Below are 13,798 nucleotides of genomic sequence, written 5' to 3' on the forward strand. Positions count from 1 at the left end.
TTTTTTTTTTTTTTTTTTTTTTGCTACAGCATGTGTGACCTATAAGCATCATCGTAAAGGACTTGGTCTGCACAGTATTCTGCTAGACACAGAGCTTTTCCCAGAGCCAGACTCTCAGTTAGTGAGATACAGCAAAGCTGTCCCACAATTAAAGAAAATAAATAAGAAGCAAAGAGTCAGCTCTGTTTTGACCTGGTTCACATGCAGCACCAGCCAAGGTGAGGGGAAAGGGTAAACTCATATTTTCTTGCTTCAGCTATTCCCTTTATCTCAGTTATCTTCAGTAAAGTGAATTCTCAGATTTACACCATCTGGGTTTCTATACTTATTCCTGAAAAAAAATTTTTTTTAACACCTTGATCCATTAGTTACTTTCCAAACAAGAAAACATTTTCATAGCATACAAATGCTGCTCAAACAGATGCGCTATCAATCTTGATGCAATTTTTGAACCTCTTACGCAGGTTTATAATTGTAACTTCTTAGAAAAGCGCACAAGCCGCACTTCTCAACCATCAAGATTTATCTGTCCTTTGCATAACCTACATCTCAGGGGTATTCGTGTTTGTTTTGTTTTGTTTTAAACCAGAGTACCAACTCAAGCCATTAAATGATGTTCATTCCAAGCCAGTAAATGATCTCATTTCATACACACATTCTCTATCTGGGTTGAAGTCCCTAAAAGGCGAGTACACCATACAATTTCCTGCAGAAGAAAACCTCTGAAGTGAGTCAGGCTGACAAGAAACTCAGATTAGACTTGGCAAAAGGTTTGCAGAGACTCAGCCAAATTGGCTGTTTCTGATTTCAAGTGACACCAAAATCACATTTGAGCCACTCCAGTTTTATATATCGTAATCCCAAGGAAGCAAACCTGTTTCTTTTCCAGACTGATTCGCTCACATAGTACCAATAACCAGCTGATCTACATTAAGTCCTTACTGAGATGTTATAGGTATTACATGTAACAGGGCGCTGATACATAGCGATTCAGCAATGCTGCAAGAAACACCAAAAAGCCACTGTAATGGTAATTCTCACTGAAAAACAAAAAAAATGACAAAGAATACGAAAAGATTAAAATTGCAAAACATAACCATATTGTTTTAAAATTAATTCTCCTTCACACAAATCAAATATTCTCCACGTGAAAGAGGAAACTTAAGACATGACTTAGACACACTGCAGTTCTCTTCAGGATAAGCCCAAAAACTATGGGAAGGGGGACACCATTGGCAAATCAATTTAAAGTTGATTTTTAAAAACGTGTGGCAAAAAAAAGAAAATGCAAGTGTGTTCCACCGCAATTGTGAATAAACTAACAGAAATTCAAATTGAATTTGATAAACATGGAAACAATCTAATTACAGATGATGGTAATGATTTTAGCCTAATGGAGACAAATTCGAAATACCTACAGCCCCACTGAAAACAAGCCAAGCACATAATTCACTGCATTGCAGTTTCGCTTTCGAATTTATTAGCTTACAATATAAAAGGGTCTAATTAACAGTATGCTTTCATATCATCAAATAAATTCATTGGCCAAGCATGAAGCATACCAAATCATTTCTTAAAAAAAAAACAGACAAAATTATCGGAAGAGTTTAGTATATAAAAGGCCTATTGCTGTCTGTTCCATTTTTGGGGGTGGGAAATTGACCCAATTATGATTCTTCAAATATTTACTTTTTTTTTTTAACATATTATTCCACTCTATTACTTTGTGCATTTACACTTCACTTTCTTTTCCTCTGAAATGTAATTAAAGTAATCTAACTTGCACTGTTCAGAATGGAGAAGGTAAACCTTCACATTTTGCAATCTTAAAACACAGTATTTCTGTGGTTTGAGACCTCTTGCAAAGATCAGGAAAAGGACGTGTGATCTCAGTCTCTGCCAATTTGATTTCTGTGGGCTTGCTTTATTTTCTTATTCTTTGGTTTCTCTTCTAAGTGAACACAAGAGGGCACAGCTCTTGTGCTGTCTCAGACTGTACTTGTCCTACTTGCAAACTGTTCCCCTGCATGAAGCTTGCATGTCAACTTAAGGCAAAGCAACAGATCAGAAATCTTAAGTGCATGTAATTTCAGCTACTCCATTAAAACTGAAATACTGTTGGTAAAACAACACAAGATTAACACGTGGCAAAGATAAATCTGAGCCTTGAAAAGAAACACGTAACACATGTTAAAATCTCCATTTCAGGAAATCAGAGCCTGATTAATTAACACGCGAAGATCCCGAACGTAAAGCATCCTGGAAAAGGAGGTGTGGAGCGTCAATTTCTAACAATGATTCTAAAACAGGCAAAATTAGGAAGACTTACTAGTTTCTTTCCTCTTCTATCCACTCTTTTTGGATACACTGGCATTTCATATAAGCTAACTATTCTGTCTTTCTGGTTTAACACCACCTGCCTTCATGGGGAAAGGTGAAGCCTACAGAAATCTGCTGAGAGGTCTGGATGAGAAAGATTTAACCTGAATAGCAGCTCACAAGATACATAGAAACAAGAATTGAGACTGACATCATCTCTTCACAAGAAATCTGTTCTAAAGAGGACTATAGTTTACAGGTGTGGTCAGAGCATAGATTCAGTACACATTCAGTAGTTTTTTGGGATATATCAAATCCTAAAAACAGCTTTGGCTTCTAGACTTTGTAATTCTTTAATCATTGATCTTTGCACACTGTTTTTCCCGAAAAAATATTTTGCTTTTGCTAATAAGCTTAAAAAGCAGTAATTGGACTGGAAAGACACTCCTGTCAGGTCACGACCATCAATGGTGCATCAGGCAGCATGGCTCAGATCATGACAGGGCTTAAACACGGCAGCGCTCAGCATCAGGATGTTTGGCTGAAGGTGCTCAAACATGTCTGAAACTCCACCATCATCACCACTCCTCAAAACCCTGTCATGCCCTTCAGCTGTGCGTATCCTGTGGTATGCAGATGGCCGGCTCACTTTTCTTTGAAAGTAAGTACAATGAAAACAAGTGGGCGCACCACCAGTCATCTGTTCTATTCTAAGCGGTCAAAACAGCAAGAGCCCTGAGTGCAACCGGCTCAGTGGAAGAAGTTCAAAACACCTTTCACCTTCCACAGAACGCTCTAACCAGCAGGCTGCACAGCAGGCAAGGCAGCTCCTGGCTTATGTCCATCTTCTACCTACTCTTGTTTTATAGCAGGATAAAAGAAGAGCATCTACCATGAACTTAAGGGGGAAAAGAAAACAAATCCTTTCACATGCAGCATGAATGAAAGAAAGCATCCCTGCAGTGTGTGCCTTGAATGTCCCTGGTCATTATCTATCAACACAGAATCAGCCTTCGCTATAAAGTGCTTTTTTCTTTTTTTATAAGTCCAAAACTCCATAAAAATGAAAAATAAAACAGTTCTCCAAAATGCAGAAAAAAAGCGGTTCTAGTATGCCCAGAGTTGAGTGCAAGAAGAGAAAAAGTTCATGAAAATAGAGTGTAATATAGAAAGAAGGGAATACACACCATCAAAACAAAAAGATTTTTCTTCTTCTGACTAAGTTACCTGCAGCAGTGTATAATATTAAGTAAAATCATCTGAAAAGATCAAATCTGTTTTTAAGGATTACAGCCAACAAGAATAACGGGGATTCTAACCACTTGCTTTTGCCTACTTCAGTAATGTGATAGAAATTTGTCATATCGGCGGAATTGTTTTTTAATTCGTTTCAGAAATAATCATTTCAATAATAGTAAGAGGCTCTGAAAGAAAGAGTGCGCATGAGTCTACATTAGATTCTGTTTCCATTCTCTGAAACGCTATATGTTATTGCGCACGTGTTTGTTTTTGTCTGTCAGTGTGGTTTATTGTTAGGGAAGTGTAGTATCAGCTGTCTCTTCCCTGCCATCAAAACTACTTCATTAAAGTTAATAGTGTTTGACTTCCAGAGGATCTTTTACCAAGGTAACACACAAAACTTCTGCTCATCATTATTTTTCCAGCAGTAAAGACACCAAATGGACGCGAGATCCCCTTTATCTTAAATAATAAAAATTTTAAAAATCCATTGAATTAATCAGTTGAAAGCATTTAAGCATTCAACTTGTCATTTGCTGAGTTACTCTTGCTGTGAGTAGCCATGCCCCAAATGTTAGCAGCACACCATCAGATGGCAGGCTGCGCTGTAATAACAGAACTCTGCTTTGGGTTGCTGAAGGCTCTGCACAAAGGCTCCCCTACACCTGCGTGGGTCTGCACTGCTGTCTGTTCAGCATTACTGCCCAGTGGGTGCAACTGCTGCTGTAGTGGGCAGTCCTAACTAAAGAATGTATAGAGAATATAAAGCTGACTCGATTTGTAATTTACGCTTGGTTTTAACTAATTATTTGACGCTTATTTGATAAGGCATATCATCTTAAAAACCTCAACATTTCCAGAAACGTATTGCATCCTTCAAAAGCATCACAAGCTTTGCCATTCAGGTTTACATCCCTCCTCATCCCTATTTTCTATAAAATCATCAGACTTCAAGAATTTAGGTGTTTCCCAAAAACGTTATTGCTGAACAACAACAAAACTGGCAACAAATGTTATTACTTCTAATCAGAAAGTACTAATTCAGTGAACGTGATTCTACCAATGAAAAAATATGCATCAATGACAGAATTGCAGGAACATAACAAAACATCATAAAAATTTATGCTGGTAAATATTTATGTTTTAAAGCTGTTTACATAGATAAAAAGCCTCTGTTTTAAATAACAAAACTGCTAGTTTTCATAAAGCCACTTAGGGACTGAGTGTACAGGTTTTAGTGTAAATACACATTTATCCTATTAAAACACATAAAGACATAACACAATCATCAGGAACTTGATGGTCATGATTCCCTCCGTGTGAAATTACTGAATGCAAGGCTGAAAGGAAACCACTTCAGTGTACAGCATGAATCCACTAATAAAACTTCAAAAGAACTACAGAAGAACATGCTTCTAGACAAAGCCCACAAACGTGAAGCTGCGTAAACAGAACCCTTAGTTGCTAGCACAAGGGGGAGCAGTTGGGTAATGTTAACAAAGCTTGTGACCCTGCCTAAGGTTTAAGACAGTTTACAGAAGTGCTTACAGGCTGCCCTAGCCAACTGCACAGATAGCGCGTTCCAGAAGCAAACAAACTCACCAGCAATCGTGCACCGAGTAACAAAAGCTGGCTTCATCAAAAGCCCCTCTATATGCACACTCCAAAATACAGCCTTGGCGATTTCATCGTGCTGTGCTATCCCATGTTTGCATCTGTTTTCTAAAAAGCAAGAAGAGAAATTGTGTTCACAATCTGGTTGTTTTTCCCTCAAGTCACAATATACAACTGTTGGTGGGGAGGAGGGGACTACTATGCAATTATTTATTTTTGGTAATACCACAACACTGCAAATTAAGCAAATTACAAGGCATCGGGGTATCATTTAAGTCTCTGCTGTCCTGCATTTCTATTTAAGTATTATACCAAAAAATACCCCACTAAATCTCAACCTTTCCTCCATTCTAAGGGAATCACTAAGGTGCAATACACACTGAAATATACTGAAATGCACTTGTAAGTCAGTTTACAAACTTCGTTGTTTTACTGACAAAATTAATCCTTACCAAGAAACTTGGCGAGAGATCTTCAACAGAAGTTCACTGTCATGAGTTACTGTGATGTTCTTCCAGATTAATACAGCTGTAGCACTTCCTGCATTACTGCAGGCATCCTGCTGTCTGGAAACCACCTTCCCGAACAGGCAGGCCTGTATGCTCCTTAGGAACGCCTGTTGAAAACAACCACCTTCTGTCTGTGACTAGGAATCATTGCTGCTACAGATAAACACTATTTCAAACAAAAACTTTAGAATCAACTATAATGATAAAAGAGGTCAAATTTCACACTTTAGTGTCAAATGCGACTTGATATAAAAACTAAAAAAATCGGCAGGCAGACAAACAGACTTGAAGCAGTGAAGCAAAGCTCATTTTTAAACCAGATTTTCAATCAATACTTGCTTTGTATGTACAGATAAACAAATTCACACTGCTATTGCATCCAAGAAATAAATCTTGCTTCTCTTAGAAAGTAAATGGTGGAACACCAGACAGCAAAATCCTCCATCCAGCAATTATTCTTACAAGTACTTACTCCATTTTAAAAACAACATTCTGAAAGAAATCCACATGCTCCAAACCACACCCAAATTCCAGAGAAGCCAGTGTGAATCCAGCGAGAGCCCGATGGCGTACATGGTACTGCTCACCACAGAGCAGACCACCATCCTCCGACCTACCCATCACTATTTCAAAAGCTGCCAAAATGCTACAGCTTCATACTCAAGTAGGATACAACGGAAAACAAGCAAACAACAACGAAAAGCCCACCAAACAAAAAGGAAAACAAGCACTTTCTTCATAGAGTCATACAGTCCTTTGAGTTGGAAGGGACCCTCAAAGGCCTCCCAGCCCAACTCCCCTGCAGCAAACAGGGATGCCCACAGCTCCATCCGGTGATCAGAGCCCCATCCAGCTTCACTTTGGGTGTCTCCAGGGACAGGGCTTCCACCACCTCTCTGGGCAACCTGTGCCAGTGCCTCACCACTCCTATGGTAAAAAACATCTTCCTTATATCCAGCCTAAATCTCTCCTCTTCCATTTCCCCTTATTATCAGTTTTTTTCAGAAATTGAAAGGACTACCCAAGCCAAACTAAACTATGACAACACCCACAAAAGCTCTTTCAACTCCTCAGATTTGCTGGAGTTACTTTGACCAGCTGAGAACACCATGATCACCATGAAAGAAATGCAAGGAAATCCCCTCAGCACAGCAAAGTCTGAACCACAGGTCCAATAAATCAGCCATCCAGTTTAATTAAAAAGGATATTTTTAGTGGAATCACTCCAAAAACATGACAGTTAGGCCATTTCCATCCCCATGGTCCTGTGCTGCCCGCCCACCAACAGCCACACCAATGGTCTTATTCTTCAAAGGTGCATTGTAAGGAAAGCAGCCTTGCATTTGACCTCATTACATCAGGAAAATGCCATAATCTGAAGGATAGCTTGTTCTAACTAGATGGTGGGCTGATAGATACATAAAACGAGAATGTTCCAAACCAGCGGTGCTTCAAGATACACTTTAGTTTACAGTACATCAAACTGCAACAAAGACAGCTTGATGAAACCAGATCATAAAACAGTGCTGACATCCCAGATGTGCCTACACAGAAAAACGACACTTGTTTTATCTCCTCTAGATGTAAGGAAGTAGATAGTCTCTGTGCTGTCACCAGATCCAAGGCCAGCTTAGCTGACAGCATGAGGCAGTTTAAAGAGAAGAAAACGTTAGATAATCATGCACTACGTTGTATCCCAGTGAAAGATTTGTAGAAGCCAAGGAGAAAGCAGGTTGTGCATCCGAGCAAGCTTGGCTTTCATGGAAGTATTAGCCCTGGGCCAGTTATTAAAAGGGCCTCTGGAGTGTAGTCATAAAAAGAGGGAAGGATTTCAAAGGTAACTCAGCACAACAAACAGCCGAGCAGGAACAACTTCATGTATCTGCCAAGAGGAATATGGCTAATGTTCAAAAATTCAAAAAAAAAAAAAAAAGAAAGAAAAAGAAAAAGCAGAAACATGATAAGAATAGAAAGGATGTTCATTTTCAAGCAGGAGATAAGATATGGATTAAAGTTCATTCTCAGAATAGTGCAGAGAAGGATTTTATTGCTACGCTAGCCCCAAACCAGAAGATTCCATACTGAGTTATTTAAGTAATAGGGTAAATTGAACTGCTTGCTGTACATAAAGTGTGCTTCTGTGGGCTGTAAATCCTGGCACGCTTACACTTCTGGGGATTCTGTCCGCCTCTATTCTTCTGGAGTTCGGGTAAAACCCAGCTTTTATATTTTTTATGTTTCCATCTCTGATTTTATCTATGTGGACATTCAATTAACCCCTTCTTTTGTGTTCTTCACCTCTGACATTCTGTTTTCAGCTCTCCCTCAAGAAAACCAAATAACCACAGAAAGGGTGATAAACATGAGCTAATCCTTCGCATACAAATGATGTTAACATTCTTTCCTTTTTTTATTAAATACATATAAATTCTATCCATGTACCTTTTGGCATAACGATGAGCTTTGGTTGATACGTTGGAGAAGGTGAACCTGGAGGAGGAGAGGGGCTGGAAAACAGAGGTCAGTCGAAGGAAGGGTTTACTCCGCTTCTGATCAGCATGGCACAACCTGCAAAATTAACTGGAAAAGCAGCAAAAAATAATTTCACAGAGCTTATGTCATCAGCAAAGCATGGCGGGGAAAAAGGACTAGGAACAATATTAGTTATGAAGGAGCAAGCAAAGCTATGCATGATATTTAAGCTAGGGAAAGAAAGTTACTGCAGTAACTCGAAAATTTTTGTCGAAATAAATATTAAGTTTCATACAGAGCTGGCAAGGAAGCAGTCTGCAAGTATACATTTAGCCTTCAAATGTGGTTTAGGACTCTCATAAAATGTACAGTGTGAGTGTATAGAGTCCATTATTCAAAACAGGAATGAATATGAGTGATCTTTTGCTGGTCCTGTAATCATCATTTGACAGAAACATTGAGGGTTCACATACCGAGTCTCAGTTTCAGCTTGGCTTTAGCTTTCTTCATGTCCTTGGGCAAATCATTTGATCTTGACAGGCCTCTTTCTTGTTCTGCAATAGAAATCTGTTGATCTTTCCCTTTGCCCATTCTTTGTCCAGTCAGGCAATAAATGCCTCAGAACAAGGGCGGCCTCTTGCATGAAAGTGCTACAGTAGTAAAAAAATAATGACTTCTGAGTTTTTCAGACTGTAAACTCTTGTTTTACTAAGGAAGAGTAACTAGGTTTGAAAGACTTAGTGGCGTTTTCTGAAATGTTAATAATTACTACCTGTGGGGATAAACCAGAAGTCAACAGAAGTACATTTTCAGGCTATGAAAATGTTTTTGGTTAGTCATACATGGAAAGGAATGGCAGAATTTTCAAGCGTCCATCTTGTCCTACTGTTCCTTTCATATTTTTCTCCCGCTCTCAACTTCGCTTCTTTTTCCATCTTGCATCTTATACTTTGAATAACTTCCCATCTGCCGCATGCCAAATCTCCTTTAGATCCCTCCTTAAAGCCTACTTCCTTCACATAACCTACTTATTCTGATATTTTCACCACGACATCTCCATTCATTCCCCATCTGAACTATTGTCCCATAAATCATATTTGTCTTGCTTAGATTGTCAGCGCTAAACATAAAGCATGTCCCGGATATTCTAGCAGTCATTCTTAGTCTGCTGCCACATGAATGATAGCACGGTCTTGTATCAATTTCTGTACATTTCCCAGCAGGAAAGAGGAGAAAATATAATTCAAAGAGCTTCACAACAGCCCTGAAGGCTTGTCTGTATTACACAGCTGGGAACAAACATTTCTTCCTCCTCTGAACTACAGCTCACATCACTACTAGATAACCAAAGGTTAAATATAACTAACAAATGTTTGTTCCTATTACACGTGACAGTTCTTTATACATATACGAACATCTTAGTAGATACTAAAATATACCTTTCTTCTGAACATAAATCTCTCAAATGACGCAGTATCTGAACCTTAATGGAAAACATAATTGTTAGTCCTTAGCAGTCAGCAACGAGAAATGCATTGCTTAAAATTTGATGAGAAAGATCTGTGAACAGTTTCGAAAAAGAATTTTGTCAGGTCATATTTAGTCAACAACTCTCTTTTTTGATTGTGAAGATTAATGTTTTTTCCATTAAACTTATGCCAAAACTTTGACTCTCTGGAAATAAAACATTAGTTTAAAGAGCTACTCATTATCATTTGTTTTACAGTAAAAATTAAATGTAATGAATTAAGATATAAACCATTCTGTCACATAGCAGTATGTTAAAGAAGACATGGAAGGTGACCTGCGTACAAATAGTTCGTACAACGTTGCCAAGTTCCCAACTACTGTAACGCTTGCACAGATCCCATGGAAAGACAGGAGTTTCACTTGCTCAGACTGCTGGTTTTGGTGAGCTTTCCTCTGTAAAGGAGAAATTAGAACGCTTACCTTATACAAATGCGGTGATGACCAACTCATTTTCATTACCTGCAGCGTGCAGAACCCTCCCTTGCGTACTACCACCCACTGGTCTAACGTCAGCACAGGCGTGGATGTACACTCAGTGGGACCTTCTGGGATGTAACACCTTTACAGATGTCAGTAAAGATTTCTCATGTGCATAGGAGTTTTCAGAATAAGTCCCGGTATGGGGCAACTGCAAAGGAATGACCATTTCTTAGAAGTACCTCTGCACTGTCAGTATGCATAGCCACTTATTGGAAACAGCAGATCCCGAGATAATCTTCCTGCATGCAAAGACCATTCCCACGTGAAAGAAACAAAACTTGGGAGGTTCCAAGTATTTCTGGGAACTTACAGATGGAAGGGATCGCGTCCAGCATCCTGCAGCATAAATTCACACTTGTTTGAAATGAAAATCTTATTCTAACACTGAAAATCTCCATTAAATATCTAGATGAGAAAGGTAAAAGAATATATAATGGTAATTTATTTAGTTTTTAATAATATTAACTGAAGCATCACCAGGAATTCTTGCAAATTTTGCGAATCCTTAACTTTGAACGGTCCTTTATTTCCCAGAAAATGCTACGGCCATCAGCTGTTTTCCTGTCATGTATTCCATAGGATATCACGCACGTTATACTGAGTTATTATCACATTTAAGGTTTTATTTTCCATTTTGGTTTGTGAAACAGTATCTTGGTCACTTTTGCTCTCAGACTGTAATATTTTCACAGATGGTTTTTTTCTCTACAAAATACTTGAGACTCATTCTTAACCTACAGAGATCTGTAACTGGTATTCTTGGCTTCAGGGACACTAAAATGACAAAGCTGGAAAAGTGCTGGCAGATTGTGCCTTTGCAAGTGGGGACAGATGTTTTGCAAGGCTGAGAAGCTAAGGAATCCGCAGAATTCTGAAATCCCAGTGTATTTAATGCTTCTGCCATCTCTAAAATACCAATACTTCGATGCGTGTCCCATTTCCCTGATTCACTAGCACTGGGAATTTTGGAAGCATTGATTCTGGTTCTGCAATAAGAAATACTTCGAAAAGGTTGTTGTTTTTCAGAGGAGAAATGAGCACTTTAAGAAAACATTACATTCCCTTTCAGAAAACAATATATTTTCAAGGTGCTCCTGTTTGGCTACTTAAAAATAGTATTTGGAGTTTCTAGTTACTACAGATACTTTGGGCATAAAATAAAATAAAATAAAAACACCACTGGATTCTTAAGATGACTGCCTTTTGCTCCATGTCAGGAAGTTCTCATCTTTTCTATTGCCAGCTTTTCAAGCTCATTCGGATCTTTATATTTACAAGAGAAACTTCTCATACTTCTCACATCAGAGCAGACTATAATTGTTCAGGTACATCTGTGAGAGCTCACCACCTTCACTTCAGTCTCTCAGGTTATAATACAGGAATGCACTTGAGCAAATCTATCACTTTTTAGCAGTGCATAGACTACACAGATACTCAGCTGTTTTCTGAATGGGAATGTTTATACACCTACTTGGAACCTATTCAATACTTACTTTCATGCAGCCCAAGAAAGAATTTTATTTCATCTTTTCAGGGTTAACTCTTCTAGGAATTAAAAACAGTAGGAAATGCATTGTTTATAATTAAGTTTGCTACGTACAACTGTAGGTTCCTTTAAAGAGAATTTTTACAGTGCCATTTTTGAAAGTCAGACTGCACTTGAAAATATAAGTAAAAAAAACAGTAGTTGCCTGAATGCAGGCATTACAAAACAGGAAACTGGGAGCTGAGAACCAATTTGAAAGAGACCTATTCCGGTCTCAAGGAGATGGCCTTTTGTGAAATTACATCTGACGTTCTAATAGCTTGAACCCTCGTGAGTGGCACTGTTGGGAACCTGGCACTACTGGATACAGTGCACAGTTCAGCCCCATCTGTGCTGCATGTGAGGGAGATATGACTGTTTACATTTCAGAAACCTTCATATTTTTATAAAAATAACCATCATCATCATCTGATGTCCGCCCGACAGCATAACCCACTAGTTACAGCAAAGGCTTTTAGAATCTGTACTTCCCATTACAGAATACCGATATCCAGACTTTAGAGAAGTCAAAGTACCCTATGTCCAAGGGATATTATACCAACCACAACTTTAATTTCTTACTTAATTCAATAAAATCTATCTTTGTTGAAACTACTCCACATCGCCACAAGACTTCCGGTCTGCCAGTGAAGTCCAAACTTAGTATCCCAGCAGTCCGTCTTGGCCTGCTACATGACACAAAAAGTAGTTCTAATAACTGATTAGCAACAGGTTGTTTTTATAGCAGTGTGTTTTTGTACACATGCCTTCCTCCAGTATCCCTTCCCTACTCCCAGGACAGAGACACCAACTCAGAAGTCACAGATTACTATATTACATCAGAGACCCTCATTAAATCACAGTAGACACCGTTATCTTTTGTATCCATCAAACCATGAAAGGTTACCTGAGTTACTAAAAAATTCCAGGCGTGTCTTCTTAATAAACAGTATAGTGATTAATTACTAAAAGAATCTGGTGCTTTAGGAGAAGCTTTTATTTGGAAAGTTTAACATACTCAATTCACCAGACAACTGAACTCTCCACTTCTCACTTTCTCAGGTCACCTGCAAGTATGAAAGATTTATGTGAGCAAGAAATATTGTTTCTTTTTAACATGGTGATGTTTTTCTAAGCAACGTATCTCAGATCGAGAATTAGCCCCATGATGCACACAGAGAAAGAGACTTTGCTTCAAGAGCATTTGGTATGAACTGGGTCACAAAGGCAATTAAAAGTCGTAAGCCAGATGTATTATGTCTGTTCAATCCTTTTCATTTGTGTCAACGGGTGAAATCGTAGCATGGTACGCCCTGGTTCATTTTGTCATTTTAAAACTAGAAGTGATGTAAACAGAAAAGCAGCTCTTTTTGTGAAGGGCACTCATATTATTCCACTGAATGATAAATTTGAAGCTGCAGATAGATGCGCATTTTTAAAGATTCTGATTCCATAGTAGTAGTCATTCAGTAGTTTGTGTTCACATTAACTGTGATTCATTCTCTTCTGTATCCCACAGCACCTTTACACAGGGTGAAATTTATGTAAATAAATTACACCATTAATTCTGTCTTTTCATTCACCTGTGGATTGCTTCATATGAATTACTGGTTCACGTAAAATACACATTTAAGTTTCATGGGACTGAGCTGGACTGAATATGCTTTCCGCTTCCATGGAAGATCAGTATAAACACAGTGAAATTAGTAAATCATGCATGTGGTTGCTTCGTAAGGAGTCACTCCAGTTAATTATATTCCTGTTGGTTTTGGCAAATAACTGATGTGACAATATTTACTTTAGTTTAATAAGCTGAAGCAAGTCCTGAGTCTCTTCAAAATCACACTCCGCAGAGCGCAAAAACTGTAAAGACTGCAGAATGATGGTTCAGCTTGAAAATACTTTCATTACTTATTTGCCAAATTTCCTGCAAGCTGAGGAGGATTTGCTACTCAGTGAGTTATCTGTATAGGTAAGTGGTGGGAAAAATGTTGCAATATCTTGGTGCCGTTGACCAGCTGTCACTGTGGCATTGGTCCTAAATAAATGCTCTCTTTGATAGTACTGGGGGAGAGGGAACAAGAATCTCTTTGGCCTCTTTGCTACCTGA

At 38.5% G+C, this 13,798-nt stretch overlaps 1 protein-coding gene across 22 annotated transcripts in view; it reads right to left on the minus strand.

Annotated features, from left to right (window-relative positions):
- Nucleotides 1-13,798, minus strand: part of WT1 (Wilms tumor 1) — a 244,861-nt gene that overhangs the window by 184,825 nt on the left and 46,238 nt on the right. For 20 of the 22 annotated variants that reach the window (XR_002440296.1, XR_002440276.1, XR_002440292.1 and 17 more), the window contains 4 exons: nucleotides 8,627-12,755; nucleotides 8,124-8,261; nucleotides 5,625-5,788; nucleotides 5,161-5,280 (listed from right to left, as the gene is read on the minus strand). The gene's annotated coding sequence lies outside the window, so the exon portion shown is untranslated. The remainder of the gene's footprint in view (nucleotides 1-5,160; nucleotides 5,281-5,624; nucleotides 5,789-8,123; nucleotides 8,262-8,626; nucleotides 12,756-13,798) is intronic. The other 2 variants (XR_002440279.1, XR_002440277.1) reach the window with 2 other exon arrangements.

This window comes from Numida meleagris, chromosome 6, assembly GCF_002078875.1.
Source record: "Numida meleagris isolate 19003 breed g44 Domestic line chromosome 6, NumMel1.0, whole genome shotgun sequence".
Taxonomy (NCBI): domain Eukaryota; kingdom Metazoa; phylum Chordata; class Aves; order Galliformes; family Numididae; genus Numida; species Numida meleagris.